Source organism: Ovis canadensis, chromosome 3 (assembly GCF_042477335.2).
Source record: "Ovis canadensis isolate MfBH-ARS-UI-01 breed Bighorn chromosome 3, ARS-UI_OviCan_v2, whole genome shotgun sequence".
Classification (NCBI taxonomy): Eukaryota; Metazoa; Chordata; class Mammalia; order Artiodactyla; family Bovidae; genus Ovis; species Ovis canadensis.
In genome coordinates this window covers 28,922,505-28,944,007 of record NC_091247.1, presented here as the reverse complement: position 1 = coordinate 28,944,007, position 21,503 = coordinate 28,922,505, and the positions used below count along the sequence as shown (strand labels likewise).

General features: G+C 41.4%; 1 protein-coding gene across 1 annotated transcript in view; it reads right to left on the bottom strand.

The window, feature by feature from the left end:
- TDRD15 (tudor domain containing 15) overlaps positions 1 to 21,503 on the bottom strand; it is a 90,088-nt gene that overhangs the window by 47,133 nt on the left and 21,452 nt on the right. The window contains exons 2-3 of the mRNA XM_069582658.1: positions 18,572 to 18,748; positions 17,198 to 17,420 (exon numbers count right to left, since the gene is read on the bottom strand). The gene's annotated coding sequence lies outside the window, so the exon portion shown is untranslated. The remainder of the gene's footprint in view (positions 1 to 17,197; positions 17,421 to 18,571; positions 18,749 to 21,503) is intronic.

Here is a 21,503-nt window from a genome sequence, read left to right as displayed (position 1 = left end):
TGTACTGACAGAAAGTTGATCAGTGTTGAGGGGGGCAGAAGAAATTTCTGGGGGTGTCTGATGTATTTATTATCTTGATTATAATCATTTCATGGTCACACACATTCTGTCAAGTGTCACACTACACACTTTACATGCAAGTTTGTTGTACCTGAATTATACTTCAGCAAAGCTGTCAAACACACACACCCTATAAACACACAACCTAAGAAGAGTAAAATTATGGCGTCTCTATTATTTCCGTTACTACTAAAAAAGTAGTAAGTTCAATCTATTTTTATTGACTGGAACAGGTCTTACGAATACTGGTAAGTTGGGGGAGCTCAAAGTAACTTACAAAAAACAAAAATAATATCCTAAATATATACAGGAATGTGTCTCTCTGCAAACAATAAAGGGAAGAAGGATAAACTAGGAGATGGGACTGGCAAAATGGGGTGGGGGTGGACGGGGGGATGAACTTCTGTTTAGCTGCTATACTGCAAAAGGCTTGCACTTCTTTTCCTAAATTCCAAAAGGTAACACGTTATTTTTGAATGTGTATTAAACTGTTACAGTGAGGTGACTCAGCAAAGCTCAATCTCTTCTAAAGAGCAACGTCACTCTCCGATTTGGTATCTTTTGACCTCCGCAGAAAAAAGCGCCTCAGCAATACTATCAACGATTCCTGAACCAAACCTGGAGGGTACACCTTCTCTGAAAATAGCATTTTTCAGGTCAAGGACACCAGCGTCCAAGCAGAGGCCTAGCAGCGAACACCTTTAGGAGGCCGGGAGGTCACAGAGCTGAGGGGATCCCGACCCGGATCGAAGGCTGTGTGCCGGCGCCCCACTCCTCTGGAGCCAAAACCACAACAGTCAAGGAACAAAGGGGTAAGGGGGCTGCAGAGGCGTCACCTTCAAAAACAATACCGCCTACCAGGAGCTGATCATTTTGTAGATAGCGACTTACGACTTACGGAGCCCTCAGAGGGGGTCCGTTTCTTCCTGACGCAGGCCAGTTTCTTCCCGAAGCTCTAGCCACACTCCAAGATGGCGGTAAACTTGAAGCCGGTTCGCGCCCCTCGTGCGCCGCAGAGCGCAGGCGCAGGGCGTAGAGGGCGGGGCGGGGCGGGGCGGGGCGGGGCGGGGCGGGGCGGGGCGGGGCGGGGCGGGGCGGGGCGGGGCGGGGGGCGGGGGGGTGCGCCATGGGAGGCTCGCAGGTGCAAGCTGTTCCCCCAGCCTGAGAACGCCAGCCACAGCGGTCCTGGGAAGCTCGCTGCTCAATTTGAGCTACCTACTCCAGGTGGGTACCCTCACAGCCTGGTCTTTTAGGGCCTGACTAACACCTGGGTTAGAGCCTTGTGGGAGGCCTCTGGGGAAGGGGGCAGGGCTAGGGTGCTGTAAAGGATGTTGCTTGCCTGGTGGATGTGGCACAGGGGGTGCAATCATCCCTCGTATCTGGTTGTGTGAAGACTGCAGAGCACGCAAACAATCCCCGTTGTGATTGCCCAGGAAAGAAACCCGGGTGCCCCCAGTCTGTAGACTTAACAGACCAGTGAAAATAACACCCACTGATTGAGCCCCAATGAATCAGGTATTTCTGTATGTCATTGCGTTTTCTTCTGTTTCTCTGAGTTGCAGAAACTTGAATTGAATCCCTGCAACAGATAGTGGTCATTTCTAAAATGTTATTAAAGATCTCATTGCTACCAGTGTCTTTATGTTAAAAAGCCATTGACCTGTACGCTTGAGTATGCTTTACGTTATACCTCAATGAAAAAAAGAAAAGCACAAACTTTGAAAAAGGAATGTAGGAATTAACAATATTTGTCTTGAGTTTATCTGTTAAGTGAGTCACATCTAAGAAAAAGAATAACACATATAATTTGGCAATTTTTGGTAAGGCCTTTTTATGGAACCTCCCAGACATTAAGAAAGATGATTCAGGTCAAGTGGTCTCTAATTGTAGCACTAAAAAAAAAAAGAGAGAAAAAAGTGAAGATTGAAGAATTTAGTCAATTCCTCAATCATTCAGTCATTAGAGATACAGGTGCATTAACAGCATGATAGCAAACAGGTTTAGGAACCACTGAACTATTTTATTTTCTAGCAAGCTGGACTTGTCCCCTTAATAATTATAGTGTATAAATACATAGTTCAGTTCAGTTCAGTCGCTCAGCTGTGTCCAACTCTTTGCGAACCCATGAACCACAGCACACCAGGCCTCTGTGTCCATCACCAACTCCAAGGATCTACCCAAACCCATATCCATTGAGTCAGTGATGCCATCCAGCCATCTCATCCTCTGTTGTCCCCTTCTCCTCCTGCCCCCAATCCCTCCCAGCATCAGGGTCTTTTCCAATGAGTCAGCTCTTCGCATGAGGTGGCCAAAGTATTGGAGTTTCAGCTTCAGCCTCAGTCCTTCCAATGAACACCCACCCAGGCCTGATCTCCTTTAGGATGAACTGGTTGGATCTCCTTGCAGTCCAAGGAACTCTCAAGAGTCTTCTCCAATACTACAGTTCAAAAGCATCAATTCTTCAGTGCTCAGCTTTCTTTATAGTCCAACTCTCACATCCATACATGACTACTGGAAAAACCATAGCCTTGACTAGATGGACCTTTGTTGACAAAGTAATGTCTCTGCTTTTTAATATGCTGTCTAGGTTGGTCATAACTTTCCTTCCAAGGAGCAACTGTCTTTTAATTTCATGGCTGCAGTCACCATCTGCAGTGATTTTGGAGCCCAAAATATAAAGTCAGCCGCTGTTTCCCCATCTATTTGCATGAGGTGATGGGACCAAATGCCATGATCTTAGTTTTCTGAGTGTTGAGCTTTAAGCCAACTTTTTCACTCTCCTCTTTCACTTTCATCAAAAAGCTCTTTAGTTCTTCACTTTCTGCCATAAGGGTGGTGTCATCTGCGTAATTATATGATTATTAGTGTCTGTTTCTCCTGCAACATCAAGTCTTATAGAAATAATTCTGAACATATTATTTTTCCTCAGTGAATCTTTAAGTGAAAAGTTGAATGAACAAATACATTACTGTCTAGGTGGTATCTGCAGTCTGAGAGTTAGATGAGATTATCTGGAACATGTGAGCAAAGCAGAAGATGGAACCCTTGAAAAGAGCAGTGTATTAACAATTCCAATTAGGACCACAACTGTGTCATTTGTCTTTGCACCTCTTTTCCTTTCCTCTTTTGTCCTGAGTAAGGAGCACAGTGTCTTGCACACAGGAAACATACAAGAATAAAAATAACCCTGCTACATCAAACCAGTCTAAAATCCGAAATACCCAGCTGCTATTATGCTTGCATGCTAAGTTGTGTCCAACTCTATCCAACCCTATGAATTGCAGCCTGTCAGACTCCTTTGTCCATGGGATTCTCTGGGCAATTATACTTGAGTAGGTTGCTGTGCCCTCCTCCAAGGGATCTTCCTGACCCAGGGATCGAACCCACGTCTGTTACATCTCCTGTGTTGGCAGGCAGGTTCATTACCACTAGTGCCACCTGGGAAGCCAGGTGTTCTTTTCAGTGAAACGCTTAACTCCAGAAGACTATAAACTGGGCACGTCTCTTAAATTTTTGTGCCTCATGGCCTTTACCATCTTGTAGGAAAACAAATATAACGTAAAGTCGTTTCCATCACCCCTTTTCATGGAAGCTGCACATGATCCATCCTCAGAACATGCCATTTTTTTAATCATTCAGTAATCATTTATGAGTTTAGCATGCCATGTGTGATACTTGTGGGTAAGAATATTTTTCCTCTAGCTCCCATATCCTCCAATATCCTAAAGTTAGCTCCATTTTTTTTCTATACTTCTACTGCCCATTTTCTAGAACTTCAGCATTAAATAAATTAACCTTGATGACTTATTGGGATAGTCTCCTTCCTGGTTAACTGCATTTTCTGTCCTGTTGGTTTCTTAGGTGCCACCAGGAGGCAGCACAAACTTGGTTTGTGATCTCACTCTGCTGCTGCTAAGTCGCTTCAGTCGTGTCCGACCCTGTGCGACCCCATAGACGGCAGCCACTAGGCTCCCCCGTCCCTGGGATTCTCCAGGCAAGAACACTGGAGTGGGTTGCCATTTCCTTCTCCAATGCATGAAAGTGAAAAGTGAAAGTGAAGTCACTCAGTTGTGTCCGACCCTCAGCGACCCCATGCACTGCAGCCTTCCAGGCTCCTCCGTCCATGGGATTTTCCGGGCAAGAGTACTGGAGTGAGGGATCTCACTCTATCACACCCTTGATGCCTATACATCTGCAGTAATTCTGTCACTTCCTTAAGGTGAGAAGTCTTTTCTACTTAAGATGCAATTAAAACTGACCACTTTTTTCCCCAAAATACAGTGTTAATGAGAATGTGGTGTAATAAGTACTATCATATACTTGTGGTAGAAGTGTTAATTGAAGCAATTTGAAAACTATCCATCCAAAGCCTTCAAAGGGTGTATACCATTTACCCTGGCACTCCTCCTTCCCACAACCACTCTCCTACCCCTAGTCATTTCTCTTAAAGAAATTACTGTGACTCTGAGCAAAAATACAGCTACAGAAGCAATGCATACGACTTTGCTTATAATAATGTGAACTAGAAGCAAAGTAAGGATTCAGCAATAAGAAATTCAATAAGAATTTGCAGCTGTTAAAAAACAACAGTGTTGAAATGTTTTCCCCAAATGGTATATGTATCACAAGCTCTGTTACACTAGACAATTTTAATTACTACCCCGAAGAGTTGACTCATTGGAAAAGACTCTGATGCTGGGAGGGATTGGGGGCAGGAGGAGAAGGGGATGACAGAGGATGAGATGGCTGGATGGCATCACTGACTCGATGGAAGTGAATCTGAGTGAACTCCGGGAGTTGGTGATGGACAGGGAGGCCTGGCATGCTACAATTCATAGGGTCGCAAAGAGTCGGACACGACTGAGCGACTGAACTGAACTGAACTGAGAAGAGCACCATTTGCTTCCATTTCCCTAAATCTGTTCCCAGATCCCAGAAACACCACCCTAAAACTTCCCACGTAAGTCTTGCTTTTCCCCATCCTCCTTAGCAGCTCCCTGTCCTATTCCTTCTCCAATGCCCAGGCTTCATCCTGTCATCACAGCCCCTTTCAACCCAGCCCTTTGTCTTTTGTCAACACAGCTTTCCTTCATTCTGACCTCCAGCTCCATCCTCATAGCTTTCAAGTCCCTTTTCATAGTATTTCCTGAAACCCTCAATTCTGTTTCTTCTTCTAAATTCCAGGAGGTGACACTGAATTAAGCCTTTAAGGATGAGGAGGATTCGGCAAGGCAAAGACCAAGGACATAATGGCTTGTCAGAATAATATAGACCAACACAGAGAGGAGAAAAATAGCATGAAATGCACAGAGCCTAAACTCAGGGCAGTGGTACACGGGGATAAATTAAGAAGCTTGTTCAGAGACATAGCCTAAGGGTAGCAGAAACCCGACTACAGAGGACAGAGCATGATATTTTATAGACACTGAACCTCATCCTAGAATTGATAGATGAGCCAATTAAGTTTAAGACATGATGAAATCAAATCACAGAGTGTTATGGAAAAATGAATTTGTGGGGAGAGGGGTTTTTTCAGTAACAGATATGAGATGTGATAAGGACTTGAGCCAGAGCACAGGTAGGAAACAGAGAGATGATGGATCAGATTCAAGATTACTTAGAATGTCAAATTAACAGGACCTTGTGACTATGGACTCTAGACCTAAGGTGAGTTAGATAAGGGCCAGAATCACATCTATCTTACTCACTGCTAATATCTCTTACACCTAGTACAGTGTATTGAACACAGATACTCAGTACTGTTTCTAATGAAGGATTAATGTGTGAGTGAGCTAAACTGGCATTACTGTATATGTAGCAAACCCCCTTCTAAGAAGCCATCAATTTTAAGGCACACCATTGATTTCATAGTAGTCTCTTCTGAGGGTGGGTAGATACCAGAAAGGTTAAAATGCAGAATGACTTTGCAGATCTTACAAACGAATAGATGAGTTTATTTTCCTTCCCTTGATGGGCGGGCCTTGTGGTTTGATTTGCTTTAGACGCTAGAGTTTGTGATCAGAAGAGTTAAAATGAGAAGGAAATCTCTTCTAATTAGGCAGTTAGCAAAAATTTAAATAATTTTTGATGCTACATCTGTGAAGTAATTTAAGATTCCTCAAAATAAAAGTAGAAACTATTAAACAAATTTAATGATTATATAGAATTAAAACTCTTAGTGATGTAAACATAACTGAAAAGGAGAGGGGCATAGGTAAAAATAAAGTTGATATCCACTAAAAGAATTATTGCTTTTTCCATTTAAAAATTTTTTTATCCATTTTTAAAGATTACTTCCCATTTACTGATATTACATAATATTAGACATATTCCCCATGCTGTACATCACTGAGCCTATCTTACAGCCAATAGTTTGTGCTTCCCACTCTCTCACTCCTGTGTTAATCCCCCTCCACACTGATAACCACTAGTTTGTTCTATATATCAGTAAGTCTGCTCCTTTTTTGTAATATTCACTAGTTTGTTACATTTTTTAGAATCCACATATAGGTGATATCATTCAGTATTTGTCTTTTTGTCTGACATTTCATTTAGCATAATGACCTCTGAGTCCATCCATGTTACTGCAAATGGCAGAATTTTATTCTTTTTTATGACCAAGTTGTATTCCATTTTACAAATATGTATCTTCTTTATCCATTAATCTGTTGGTAGACACTTGGTTTGCTTCCATACCTTGGCAGTTTAAAATAGTACTACTATGAACAAGAGAAGACTCTACACATGGACATCACCAGATGGTCAACACCAAAATCAGATTGCAGCCAAAGATGAAGAAGCTCTACACAATCAGCAAAACAAGACTGGGAGCAGACTGTGGCTCAGATCATGAACTCCTTATTGCCAAATTCAGACTTAAATTGAAGAAAGTAGGGAAAACCACTAGACCCTTCAGGACCTAAATCAAATCCCTTATGATTATACAGTGGAAGTGAGAAATTGATTTCAGGGACTACATCTGATAGACAGAGTGCCTGATGAACTATGGACAGAGGTTCATGACATTGTACAGGAGACAGGGATCAAGACCATCCCCATGGAAAAGAAATGCAAAAAAGCAAAATGGCTGTCTGAGGAGGCCTTACAAATAGCTGTGAAAAGAAGAGGAGCGAAAAGCAAAGGAGAAAAGGAAAGATGTAAGCATCTGAATGCAGAGTTTCAAAGAATAGCAAGGAGAGATAAGAAAGCCTTCTTCAGTGATCAATGCAAGGAAATAGAGGAAAACAATAGAATGGGAAAGAATAGAGATCTCTTCAATAAAATTAGAGATACCAAGGGAACATTTCATGCAAAGATGGGCACAATAAAGGACAGAAATGGTATGGACCTAACAGAAGTAGAAGACATTAAGAAGAGGTGGCAAGAATACACAGAAGAACTATACAAAAAAGATCTTCATGACCCAGATAATCATGATGGTGTGATCACTCACCTAGCGCCAGACATGCTGAAATTTGAAGTCAAGAGGCCCTTAGAAAGCATCACTACGAACAAAGCTAGTGGAGGTGATGGAATTCCAGTTGAGCTATTTAAAAACCTGAAAGATGATGCTGTGAAAGTGCTGCACTCAATATGCCAGCAAATTTGGAAAACTCAGCAGTGGCCACAGGACTGGAAAACATCAGTTTTCATTCCAATCCCAAAGAAAGGCAATGCCAAAGAATGCTCACACACTAGTAAAGTAATGCTTAAAATTCTCCAAGCCAGGCTTCAGCAATACATGAACTGTGAACTTCCAGATGTTCAAGCTGGTTTTAGAAAAGGCAGAGGAGCCAGAGATCAAATTGCCAACATCTGCTGGATCATCAAAAAAGCAAGAGAGTTCCACAAAAACATCTAGTTCTACTTTATTGACTATGCCAAAGCCTTTGTCTGTGTGGATCACAATAAACTGGAAAATTCTGAAAGAGATGGGAATACCAGACCATCTGACCTGCCTCTTGAGAAATCTATATGCAGGTCAGGAAGCAACAGTTAGAAATGGACATGGAACAGACTGGTTCCAAATGCGAAAAGGAGTACATCAAGGCTGCATATTGTCACCCTGCTTGTTTAACTTATATGCAAAGTACATCATGAGAAACGCTGGGCTGGAAGAAGCACAAACTGGAATCAAGATTGCTGAGAGAAATATCAATAACCTCAGATATTCAGATGACACCACCCTTATGGCAGAAAGTGAAGAAGAACTAAAAGCCTCTTGAAAGTGAAAGAGGAGAGTGGAAAAGTTGACGTAAAGCTCAACATTCAGAAAACAAAGATCATGGCATCTGGTCCCATCACTTCATGGCAAATAGATGGGGAAACAGTAGAAACAGTATCAGACTTTATTTTGGGGGGCTCCAAAATCACTGCAGATGGTGATTGCAGCCATGAAATTAAAAGATGCTTACTCCTTGGAAGAAAAGTTATGACCAACCTAGATAGCATATTGAAAAGCAGAGACATTATTTTGCCAACGAACGTCCATCTAGTCAAGACTATGGTTTTTCCTGTGGTCATGTATGGATGTGAGAGTTGGCCTGTGAAGAAAGCTGAAGAATTGATGCTTTTGAACTGTGGTGTTGGAGAAGACTCTTGAGAGTCCCTTGGACTGCAAGGAGATCCAACCAGTCCATCCTAAAGGAAATCAGTCCTGGGTGTTCATTGGAAGGACTGATGCTGAAGCTGAAACTCCAATACTTTGGCCACCTCATGTGAAGAGTTGACTCACTGGAAAAGACCCTGATGCTGGGAGGGATTAGGGGCAGGAGGAGAAGGGGACAACAGAGGATGAGATGGCTGGATGGTGTCACTGACTCAATGGACATGAGTTTAGGTCAACTCCAGGAGTTGGTGATGGACAGGGAGGCCTGGCATGCTGCAATTCATGGGGTTGCAAAGAGTCAGACATGACTGAGCGACTGAACTGGACTATGAACATCAGGGTGCATATATCTTTTGAATCAGCATTTGTGTTTTTTTTTTCAAATATATACCTTGGAGTGGAATTGCTAGGTCATGATAGTTCTACTTTTAGTTTTTTGAAACCTCAATTCTGTTTTTTACAATGGCTGCACTAATTTACATTCCCACCAATAGTGTAAGAGGGTTCCCTTTTCTCCATTTCATCACCAGCGTTCATTACTGGTGTGTTTTTTATTGTTTTTGTTGTTTGTTTGTTTGTTTTTATGATAGCCATTCTGATAGGTGTGAGGTGATATCTCCTTGTGGTTTTAATTTGCATTTCTTGATGGTTAGTGATGTTGAGCATTTCATGTGTTGTTGGCCATCTTCATTCCCTCTTTGGAAAAGATGTCTATTCAGTTTTTCTGCTCATTTTTTGATTGGGTTGTTTGGTTTTATTTCAATGTTGAATTGTATGAGCTGTTTACATATGTTAGATATGGTGGACCTAGCATGAGGTAGGGCCAGCAAACACTTATTGAATGAATGAAAATGCTTCTACTTTCTTGAAAATATTCCCAGATCTCTCCAGTCAGAATGATTTCTTCCTCTCAAATTTATATCCTCTCAAAATATTTAACATCTTTTTTCTTTCAGATACTTGGTTTATGTCTCATTTTCCACTACCACCTTTTAAGTTTTTTAAGAGCAAGAACTATTGCCTTTTTGTAATTTATTACAGAGTGATAGAAAATGGAAAAGGAAAAAATGTCTTAAAGCTAAAATTAATTCATTTATACACTTTTTTAAGTTTAGAAGAATTGTATTGACCTTAAACTATGCAACTTCAAACCACTTAAAATGAATTCTGCTTCTATGTATTAAGTTAGTTGGTAGCAAAGGAATGGATATTAATATGTCATGCCATACTACCTACAGGGATGGTATGCTTGTTTGCTCAGCTATATCTCATCAAACACCAGTGAACAGAAGACAGCTGCCAGACTTTTTCTAGGTCATTTGTTCTGTTTGTAAACAGAAAGTATACAATAATTAATGAGATGTAATCATTTGCAAACTGGATTTACACAGAATAAAAGAATTTTTTTAAAGACGAGAGACATTAATGCAACTCTTAAGTGCTTAATGACCCCATTAATTGAGAAATAAGTAATTGGAGCAATTAAACAGAAGAGGTAATGGCCTTGGAGCCATTAATCTATTCTGGGAGTACTGCTCATGTTTACCAGGTGATATTCCTCTGAATTAAGAGCTGAAAGTCAATTGCTTTCACATAATAGTTCTTGAATCTTCTCAGTCATTAGAATCTCTTGGAAAGCTTTTGAACAACACAGATTCCTGGATTATCTTCAGACTTCCTTAATCAGAATCTTAGGGATGGGACTCGGGTATATGAATTGTTATAAAGAGGGCTAGGTGATTCTTTTGATTTTTTTGATAAAAAGCTACCCAGTTTTGGACATCCTTGCTTCAGGACAGAGTTTCTCAGTCCTGCAGCTATTGACATTTGGGGATGGCTAGTTGTTGTGGAGGCTGCCCTGTGCATTATAGGATGTTTGGCAGCATCCCTGGCCTCTACCCACTAGATGCAGAAGCACCCTTTCTTCCCCAAGTTGAAAAAATCAAAACGTCTTCACACATTGCCAGATTTCTCTGCTGCTGCTAAGTTGCTTCAGTCGTGTCCAACTCTGTGCGACCCCATAGACGGCAGCCCACCATCCCTGGGATTCTCCAGGCAAGAACACTGGAGTGGGTTGCTATTTCCATCTCCAATGCATGAAAGTGAAAAGTGAAAGTTAAGTCGCTCAGTCGTATCCGACTCTTAGCGACTCCATGGACTGCAGCCCACCAGGCTCCTCCATCCATTGGGTTTTCCAGGCAAGAGTACTGGAGTGGGGTGCCATTGCCTTAATCACCACCATTTTCGGACCTCTGCTTCACAACAACCCTGTCTGCAACTTTATGTAATGAGGGAAATGCCCATCGTAGTAACCACAAGTCACTTGTGGGTATTGAGCACTTGCAGAGTGGCTAGTCCAACTGAGGACATGACTGTTAAATATTGTTTTATTTTAATTAACTTAATTGCCAAAGCCACATAGAACCAGTGGCCGTTATATTTCCCACACAACTTTATAGGAATCAGATATGACTCTAGGTCTACAGAGCTTCTTCTGAAGTACTTCTAAGACATGCCATGTAGAAATAATTTACAGGAATTGAAAATCTATCTACCTTCCTGTTTGAATCCAAAAAAAAAAAAATCTTGGGATGTTAGGGCTACTGGAAAGTTTATTTGCAGTTTTGCTTTCTGTGTTGCCCATGAAGTATTTTTTTTTTGCTACTGCCCTTGATATCCAGATGATATCAGACTTACAGCAGTCTGGCTTGAGGATAGCCTCTTTCAGTCCCAACCTTGATCTCATTTTATGGCCAGTCTTTCACATTTTCTTAGGAAAAAAAGCCCATTGTTTTCTGGTTTTCTCAATTCCTAACAGGTTAAACATAGAATTACAATAGAGTCCCAGCAATTTTACTCATAGATGTATAACCAAGAGAGTTGAAAACATACATCCATGCAAATACTTGAGCATGAATGTTCATAGTGTTGGAGAAGACTCTTGAGAGTCCCTTGGACTGCAAGGAGATCCATCAGGTCAATCCTAAAGGAAATCAGTCCTGAATATTCATTGGAAGGACTGATGCTGAAGCTGAAACCCCAATACTTCGGCCACCTGATATAAGGAACTGACTCACTGGAAAAGACCCTAATGCTGCAAGGTTTGAATGCAGAAGGAGAAAGGGACGACAGAAGATGAGATGGTTGGATGGCATTACCAACTCGATGGACATGAGTTTGAGCAAGCTCTGGGAGTTGGTGATTGACAGGGAAGCCTGGCGTGCTGCAGTCCATGGAGTTACAAAGAGTTGGACACAACTGAGCAACTAACCTGAACTGAGCTGAATTTTTTCCATTTTTATTGAAGTGTAATTAACGTGTGTGTGTGTGTGTGTGTGTGTGTTAGTCACTCAGTCATGTCCAACTTTTTGTGCCCCTGTGGACTGTAGCCCACTAAACTCCTCTGTCCATGGAATTCTCCAGGCAAGAATACTGGAGTGGGTAGCCATTCCCTTCTCCAGGGGATATTCCTGACCCAGGGTTTGAACCCAGGTCTGCTGTATTGCAGGCAGATTCTTTACCATTTGAACCACCAGGGAAGCCCATAATTAACGTACTGCATTGTATAAGTTTAAGGTGCACAGCATAATGATCTGACTTACATGCATTGTGGAGTGATTACAGTAGTTTAGTTAACATCCATTATCTCATACAGATACCAAAGACAAGAAAAAGAGGAAGAAAAAGTTTTTCCTTATGATGAGAACTCTTAGGAGTCATTCTCTTAAGTTTCATACATATCATGTAGCAATGTTACTATCATCATCATGTTTTAAATCACATCCCTAGTATTTATTTATCTTATAACTGAAAGTTTGTACCTTTTGACCACCTTCATCCAATCTCCCCCAACCCCACCTCTGGAAATCACAAATCTGATGTCTTTTTCTGTGAGTTTGTTTGATTTTTAGGTTTTACATATAAGTTAGATCATATGGTATTTGTCTTTGTCTGCCTTATTTCACTTAGCATAATGTTCTCAAAGTCCATTTATGTTGTTACTATTGGTAGGATTTCCTATTTTTAAAGGTTGAATGATATTCCACTCTGTGTGTGTGTGTGTGTGTGTGTGTGTGTATCACATCTTCTTTATCTGTTGATAGATACTTAGTTGTCTGTTGATAGATACTTACATTGTCCCCATGTCTTAGCTATAGTGCTGCATAGCCACATTATTCATAGTAGCCAAACAGTGGAAATAATCCAAATGTCCAACCAATGATAACTCCATAAAACAGAGAGTATTGTATTCATACAAAGGAACTTTTTTGACAGTAATGAAGAATGAGCCCTTGTTAGATGCCACAACAGGATGAACCTTGAAAACACTGTGATATATTAAAGAAGCCAGTCACAAAATATAATATTATATAATTCTATTTATATGAAATGTCTGTAATAGGCAGATCAATCAAGACACAAAGTAGATTAGTGGTTTCTTAGGGCTGGGCATGAAATAGGGACATTGGATAGTGATGGCTAACAGATATAGGGTTTCTTTCTGGTGTGATGAAAATATTATAAAATTAAATTGTGATGGCTATACAATTATGTGATTATGCTAAAAATTATTGAATCATATGCTTTAATTGAGTGAATTGTATAGTATGTGAATTACATCTCAACAGAACTGTTAAAAACTGTTTAATTTACTACATTAGCAGGTCTGATGAGAAAATCTGCATGATCCTATCAGTTGGTGCATATTTATTTATCTACAAACTGAAAGTGGCTTTAGATAATGTTTCTGTCTTTAACTCCAAGAGTCTCTCCACTGGCTACCACCACTCTCATTTCCAAGATAATTGAAGTGATCCTGCATTGTATCCAAATTCAGGGTAAAATCCTAGAGTGTGGCCCTTACTGAACAACAAATCATGCCTCTCTTAAGAAACCCACTATAAGATATCCAGAGGATATGCTTGGCATAACCTCAGCCTGCAGTTTGTCTTTCTGAGCTTATTTTCCCTCTTGAGTCCAGAGCAGTAATGGACCCATGAATATTTCCAATGAGAAAAGAAAGAAGGATAAGAAGTTTCTAATACACAACTGAGTTTTTTCATGATTAGGCTAGTCAGATCCTGTCCTGGATATACACTAACTAACCCATGAAAAATAAACAGCTTTACCAGGCAGTTAGAAGATGACATTCAAGAACTTCCCTGGTGGTCCAGTGGTTAAGACTCCATGCTCCCAATGCCAGGGGCCTAGGTTCAATCCCCGGTTAGGGAACCAGATCCCATGTGCCACAACTAACAGTTTACATGTGACAACTAAAGACTGAAAGATCCCATTAGCCACAACTAAGACTCAGCAAAGCCAAATAAATAAATATATATATATTTTTTAAAATGACAGCACACACTTTTATGGCCTTGAGCTCTCCAAGCAGCCAGATAGAGTCCATTCTCCAACTTTCAGCTCACCCAACTCAGATCACTTTACAGGAAATGTAAACGTTTCTCTGTGCGTGCATGCTTTCTTTCAGTCATGTCCAACTCTTTGAGACCCCATGGACTGTAGATTGCCAGACTTGTCTACCATGGGATCTCTAGGCAGGAGTACTGGAGTGGGTTGCCATGCCATGAAAAGAAATAGAGGAAGACAACAGAATGGGAAAAACTAGAGATCTCTTCAGGAAAATTAGAGAGACCAAGGGAACACTTCGTGCAAAGATGGGTACAACAAAGGTCAGAAAGGTATGGACCTAACCGAAGCAGAAGATACCAAGAAGAGGTGGCAAGAATACACAGAAGAACTATACAAAAAATATCTTAATGACTCAGATAACCATGATGGTGTGGTCACTCACCTAGAGCCAGACATCTTGGAGTGTGAGGTCAAGTGGGCCTTAGGAAGCATCACTACAAACAAAGCTAGTGGAGGTGATGGAATTCCAGTTGAGCTATTTCAAATCCTATAAGATGATGCTGTGAAAGTGCTGCCCTCAATAGGCCAGCAAATTTGGAAAACTCAGCAGTGGCCACAGGATTGGAAAAGTCAGCTTTCATTCCAATATCAAAGAAAGTGAATGCCAAAGAATGCTCCAACTATGGCACAATTGCACTCATCTCACACACTAGCAAAGTAATGTTCAAAATCCTCCAAGGTAGGCTTCAACAGTACGTGAACCGAGAACTTCCAAATGTTCAAGCTGCATTTAAAAAGGCAAAGGAACCAGAGATCAAATTATGAACATCCATTGGATCATAGAAAAAGCAAGAGAATTCCAGAAAAATATTTACTTCTGCTTCATTGACTATGCTAAAGCTTTTAACTGTGTGAATCACAACAGATGGTGAGAAATTCTTCAAGAGATGAAAATACCAGACTACCTTACCTGCCTCCTGAGAAATCTGTATACAGGTCAAGAAACAACAGTTAGAACCAGAACAACAGACTGGTTCCAGATTGGGAAAGGAGTATGTCAAGGCTGAATATTGTCACCCTGCTTATTTAATTTTATTCAGAGTACATCATGTGAAATACTGGGCTGAATGAAACACAAGCTGGACTCAAGATTGTAAGGGAGAAATATCAACAACCTCAGATATGTAATGACACCACCCTTATGGCAGAAAGTCAAGAGGAACTAAAGAGTTCCTCTCTTGATGAGGAGAGTGAAAAAGCTAGCTTAAAACTCAACATTCAAAAAAACAAAGATCATGGCATCTGGTTCCATCATTTGATGGCAAATAGATGGAGAACCAGTGGAAACAGTGACAGACTTTATACTCTTGGGCTCCAAAATCACTGCAGATCGTGACTGCATCCATGGAATTAAAAGATGCTTGCTCCTTGGAAGAAAGGCTATGACAAAGCTAGACAGTGTATTAAAGAACAGAGACATCACCTTGCCAACAAAGGTCTGTATAGTGAAAGCTGTGGTTTTTCCAGTAGTCATGTGTGGATGTGAGAGTTGAACCATAAAAAAAAGCTGAGCACTGAAGAACTGATGCTTTCAAACTGTGGTATTGGAGACGACTCTTGGGAGTCCCTCGGACAGCAAGGAGATCAAACCTAAAGATCAATCCTGAGTATTCATTGGAAGGACTGATGCTGAAGCTGAAGCTCCAGTACTTTGGCCACCTGATGCGAAAAGCCCACTAATTGGAAAAGATCCTGATGCTGGGAAAGATTGAAGGCAGGAGGAGAAGGGAATATCAGAGCACAAGATGGTTGGATGGCATTACAAACTCAATGCACATGAGTTTGAGCAAGCGCTTGGAGTTGGTGAAGGACAGGGAAGCCCTACGTACTACAGTCCATCAGGTTGCAGAGTCAGACGCTACTGAACAACAACAACATTAAAAAAATGTTGTGTGTTTTTTTTTTTTATTTGGCTGCACTGGGTCTGCCTTGCTACACACAGGCTTTTTCTACTTCAGATTCCTGGGCTTCTCCTTGCAGTAGCCTCTCTTGTTATGTAGCACAGGCTCTAGAAACACAGAGTTTAGTAGTTGTAACAGATGAGCTTAGTTCTCTTAAGACATGCGGAATCTTCCCAGAATATGGATTGAACCCATGTCCCCTGCATTGGCTGGCAGATTCTTAATCACTGGGCCTCCAGGGAAGTCCCAAGCTTTTTATATTTTATCTCCTTTCCCCACTAGACAAGGAACTTCTCAAGAGCTATAGTATTGTTGCCGTTTTTGTGGTTTTCCGTTTTTGAGGGCCTCTTATCAGAGTTACTTAGGCAGACGTACTTTCCCACCTATGATGGGTAGTGTTTCATTTTCAGGAGTTCTATAGGCCAGTTGGCTCCTTCCCAAGATTGGGTAATCCAGAGGTTAACACCATACCAGGACTCTGCCGTAAGGCCTTGTGGTAAAGTCAGATTGTCATACTTATTTTTGAGTTTCACTCATATCTGGCCTGGGTTCCAAAATGGATGCCTTTTATAGGACTGCTCATTAGAGTGAGTTTAGTATCATTGCATTGGGTTCATGTCAAATGTTTTTCAGATAACATTGTCACATGGACTTTGGACGTTAGAAGTACATTCCTCCAGTTGGGCACCCGAGTGAGTTTTACTTGTTATTTCAGCCATATTCATGGGAGATGCTTAAGAAAGAAATTGCTCAGTGACACCCATAGGACATGAAGAAATTTAAGTACCTCCCTATTGCCTGTCTTCATGGAAGAGGTGGATGGGAAAGTGTAATATAGCCTTTGAAGATTCTGATTTACATCCCACATCATGTACCCAGGTCACTGATATGGAATCAGAAGTTTTGTCTTCGTCCTTGTGTGTTTAAGACCATCAAACCTAATCCCCTTATCTTGTTGTCTTTTGTTTGTTGTTTGAACCCATTCTTTTTCTCTGAGTGAAACTCTTCAATTGAAACATTACCGTGGACTCTCTGGATAAGGAGCATGTTTTCACCAATCTTTGGGTTATGATCTTTTCATTTACAATAGACAAATTTTAGATCTTTCATTTACAATAGTTTCTTTTTTCTGGGCTGTGTCGGTGTAGACACTATGTCAGTTTGAAAAAAGAACAATAGATTCCATGAATGCCCTTACACAGCACCAGCCTGTGTGAGCCATCTCTGTCTCCAGAGTTATAGGAACTCGTCCTGCCTCTGCTGCCAAGGCTTCTGGGATTAGAGACCAGCAGACAATCACGCACCGCTCTGTATTTCAGGCAATACACATAGATGGACTTTGGAGTGAAGAAATCGTATTTGTTGAAACCTTTGCCCAGAGTTATAAATCTGTGTGCTGCGTGGCAGGGATGTCTCTGAGTCTGGAACAAAGAACAAAGAGCATTTTAGTTAGTCACACTGAGGAAAACACAGAAGAACCAGAAATCATAGGAGTGTTAATAACAGTAAGGTACCCCAGCCTCCTCTCCTCCTAAAGGACCACCTGCCTTTTATTCAACTCCTCAAGTGGATTTCTGAAGCATTCCGGTTCTAGACCTGGACTTTCAAAACAAAACTAATGTTGGAATCATGCCCCAGGCCTTGGTGATCCATTTTTAATTATGAGTTTAGAGCTTTCAAGGAACCGTAAAACATCAAGATGGCCCCAAACCTTGAAGTCAGTGTTTCCTGTCATCATTGGGTTCAAGGGGTGCCCTACAATCCAGTGTCACAAAGCCTCTCAGAGGCCCAGTAAGCCCCACAACATTCGGTGGGATCCTTTAAACACATGATTCAGAAATATAATTATTTTTTCTTTGTAGAAACATTCTAAATCATATAAAATATTAAACCATTTTCATAATTCCATAACAGCACATTTTGTTCACCATCCTCTTTTGTGATTAAGCTTATAATTGATGTGTTAAATCTTACAGAATAAAAAAGAAAAATGTGTATTTCTACTTTTGATGCTTAAAGCCTGAATGCTGCCACTTATTCCAGTAAAACATCAAAGCATTCTTGGACAGGGACCTTGTTGGCGATAGCAGTATTTTACAATAGGGTGTAAAAAATTGCGAAATCAAGCCAGCTCCATGCGAATGTGCACAGCATGATGTTCTCTGTGAAGATCCTGACAGGGCCAGAAAATCCTGCACTCGTAATTGCCTAAATCCTACTGTCGTCACTTGCCGGGCACAGTCCATAATCAGTGGAAGGATTCCGGAGGTGTGTGATATGACCCCTGAGTTCTTATCACAGACACTAAAATTCAGACAATTAAATCTGAAAGAAAGCAATCTAGAGTAGGTGAAAACAGAGTGATTGACATGTGTGGATTTGTGTTGATCTTGCGCCGATTAGAGCTGCCAATGGAAGCCTCCTGCTGCCCTGAAGAGGTAGACAGGCAGATCTTTGGAGGGAAGATTCTAATGTTATGTGATGTTATCTGGGCTTAGCAGAGAGTTCTGCCAAGAATGGGGATCTGCTAAGCGTGAAGCTAACTCTGTTGGCCTTAACCCCATGTACTTACTGAGACGATACTTGGTATGGAGTGATCTTTCATTTTTCTATAGACTCTGTAGACCTGGTGGGCCATCTGAAGGCACATCTGCTTGCAAACAGTCACACCCTGAGTGTGAGATACGTGGGTACACCCTTGCCTTTTTCACCTTACTTTTCATTGCATTCTTCAATGAAGAATTTAACTCTGAAATTTAAAAGAGAAAAAAAATGGATTATGTCTTGGCTTCAGTTTTGTTATCTGCACAGTAACAGGGTTGATGGAACAGCATCATCACTGAATACCCTCCCCAGCCCTGCATTCTCCTCTGTGGACTTCCAGAAGCTAAATGTCCCACATTAGGCAGGAGCAGTGTGATCACTACTCCAGGTTCACAGTGCGGGCCTGTTGGAAAAGCTGGGCTCTTTGCTAAAACAATCTTTTGGTGACTGCCCTTCTAAACCCAGTTCTTCACTTGTCAGATACAGTGTTGGAAGTCAGGGCCCCCCATTGAGGGGAGTTCAAAGACACAGGAAAGAAAGGATATGTGGGTGAGAAGCAGTAATTTTTTAAAAAAAAATATTTTCTTTTTTATCTTTTTGAGTTTCAGATGCACATTACTTATGAATTGATTACCATTTTTCTTTGCATATAATGCATTACCTTGATTTTTAGGAAGTATTTTGTTAGATGAGTTTTACAATAGTTTTTCCTTAATTTCAATATTCTCTTGAAAGGGTCTTGAAAGGGTCTTTAAAGTGAAATGCATGATACCTTTCAGAAAGCTCCATTACTTAGCTCTCTAACACTGTGAGGTGGGAAGTTTTAATTCTTTCTTTTGAAGAAAGAAGAAACTAAAACACATAGATTTAAACACATCAGGGAAACAGAATTAGTTTCCTGGTGGCTCAGACAGTAACAAATATGCCTGCAATGCAGGAGACCTGGGTTTGAAGCCTGGGTCAGAAAGATCCACTGGAGAACAGTATGGCTACTCACTCCAGTGTTCTTGCCTAGAGAATTCCATAGACAGAGGAGCCTGATAGGCTACAGTCCATGGGGTCACAAAGATTCAGGCATGATTGAACAACTAACACTCATGCTACAGGGTCATCTGAGCACTAATGGTAAAGAGAATTCCAGAAAAAAATGTCTATTTCTGCTTTATTGACTATGCCAAAGCCTTTGACTATGTAGATCACAATAAACTGTGGAAAATTCTGAAAGAGATGGGAATACCAGACCACCTGACCTGCCTCTTGAGAAATCGGTATGCAGGTCAGGAAGCAACAGTTAGAACTGGACATGGAACAACAGACTGGTTCCGAATACGAAAAGGAGTACGTCAATGCTATATATTGCGACCCTGCTTATTTAACTTATATGCAGAGTACATCATGAGAAATGCTGGGCTGGAAGAAGCACAAGCTGGAATCAAGATTGCCGGGAGAAATATCAATAACCTCAGATATGCAGATGACACCACCCTTATGGCGGAAAGTGAAGAACTAAAGAGCCTCTTGATGAAAGTGAAAGAGAAGAGTGAAAAAGTTGACTTAAAGCTCAACATTCAGAAAACTAAGATCATGGCATCCAGTCCCATCACTTCATGGGAAATAGATGGGGAAACATTGGAAACAGTGGCTGACTTTATTTGGGGGACTCCAAAATCACTGCAGGTGGTGACTGCAGCCATGAAATTAAAAGAAGCTTCTTATTCCTTGGAGGAAAGTTATGACCAACCTAGACAGCATATTAAAAAGCAGAGACATTACTTTGTCAACAAAGGTCCATCTAGTCAAGGCTATGGTTTTCCCAGTAGTCATGTATGGATGTGAGAGTTGGACTATAAAGAAAGCTGAGCTCTGAGGAATTGATGCTTTTGAACTGTGGTGTTGGAGGAGACTCTTGAGAGTCCCTTGGACTGCAAGGAGATCCAGCCAGTCCATCCTAAAGGAGATCAGTCCTGAGTGTTTATTGGAAGGACTAATGTTGAAGCTGAATACTTTGGCAACCTGATGCAAAGAGCTGACTCATTTCAAAAGACCCTGATGCTGGGAAAGATTGAAGGCAGGAGGAGAAGGCGACGACAGAGGATGATTTGGTTGGATGGCATTACTGACTCAATGGACATGAGTTTGAGTAAACTCTGGGAGTTGGTGGTGGACAGGGAGGCCTGACATGCACAGTCCATGGGGTCGCAAAGAGTTGGACGTGACTGAACTGAACTGAACTGAAATGAATGGTAAGGAAGCTCACCTGGCAATGCAGGAGGCATAAAAGGTGTGGCTTTGATCCTCAGGTTGCGAATATCCCCTGGAGGAGGGCATGGAAACCCATTCGAGTATTCTTGCCTGGAGAGTCCCATGGACAGAGGAGTCTGGCGGGCTATAGTCCATGGGGTCGCAAACAGTCAAACATGACTGAAGCAACTTAACATGCACAGGATCAATTTAAGATATACAGATGACGCTTCTGTTGAGGAGAGAAGGGACTTTCCAGCATGAGCGAAATCACATGGATTTAATACCCTACAGATGCTGCTCTAAGGCAGGTATCTGATTGTGACAGCATCTGGATAAATACCCAGATAATTTTATTTTCCCCACTAGGTGTCTTCCTTTTAGGTTTACTGTCTTAAGCCAGCTACCTGTCCTTTCTTTATGCTTCAGCACTGACATCCCATCTCTTCAGTTCAGTTCAGTTCAGTCTCTCAGTCGTGTCCAACTCTTTGTGACCCCATGAATCGCAGCACACCAGGCCTCCCTGTCCATCACCAACTCCCGGAGCCTACCCAAACTCATGTCCATTGAGTCGGTGATGCCATCCAACCATCTCATCCTCTGTCCTCCTCTTCTCCTCCTGCCCTCAACCTTTCCCAGCATCAGGGTCTTTTCAAGTGAGTCAGCTCTTCGCATCAGGTGGCCAAAGTACTGGAGTTTCAGCTTCAGCATCAGTCCTT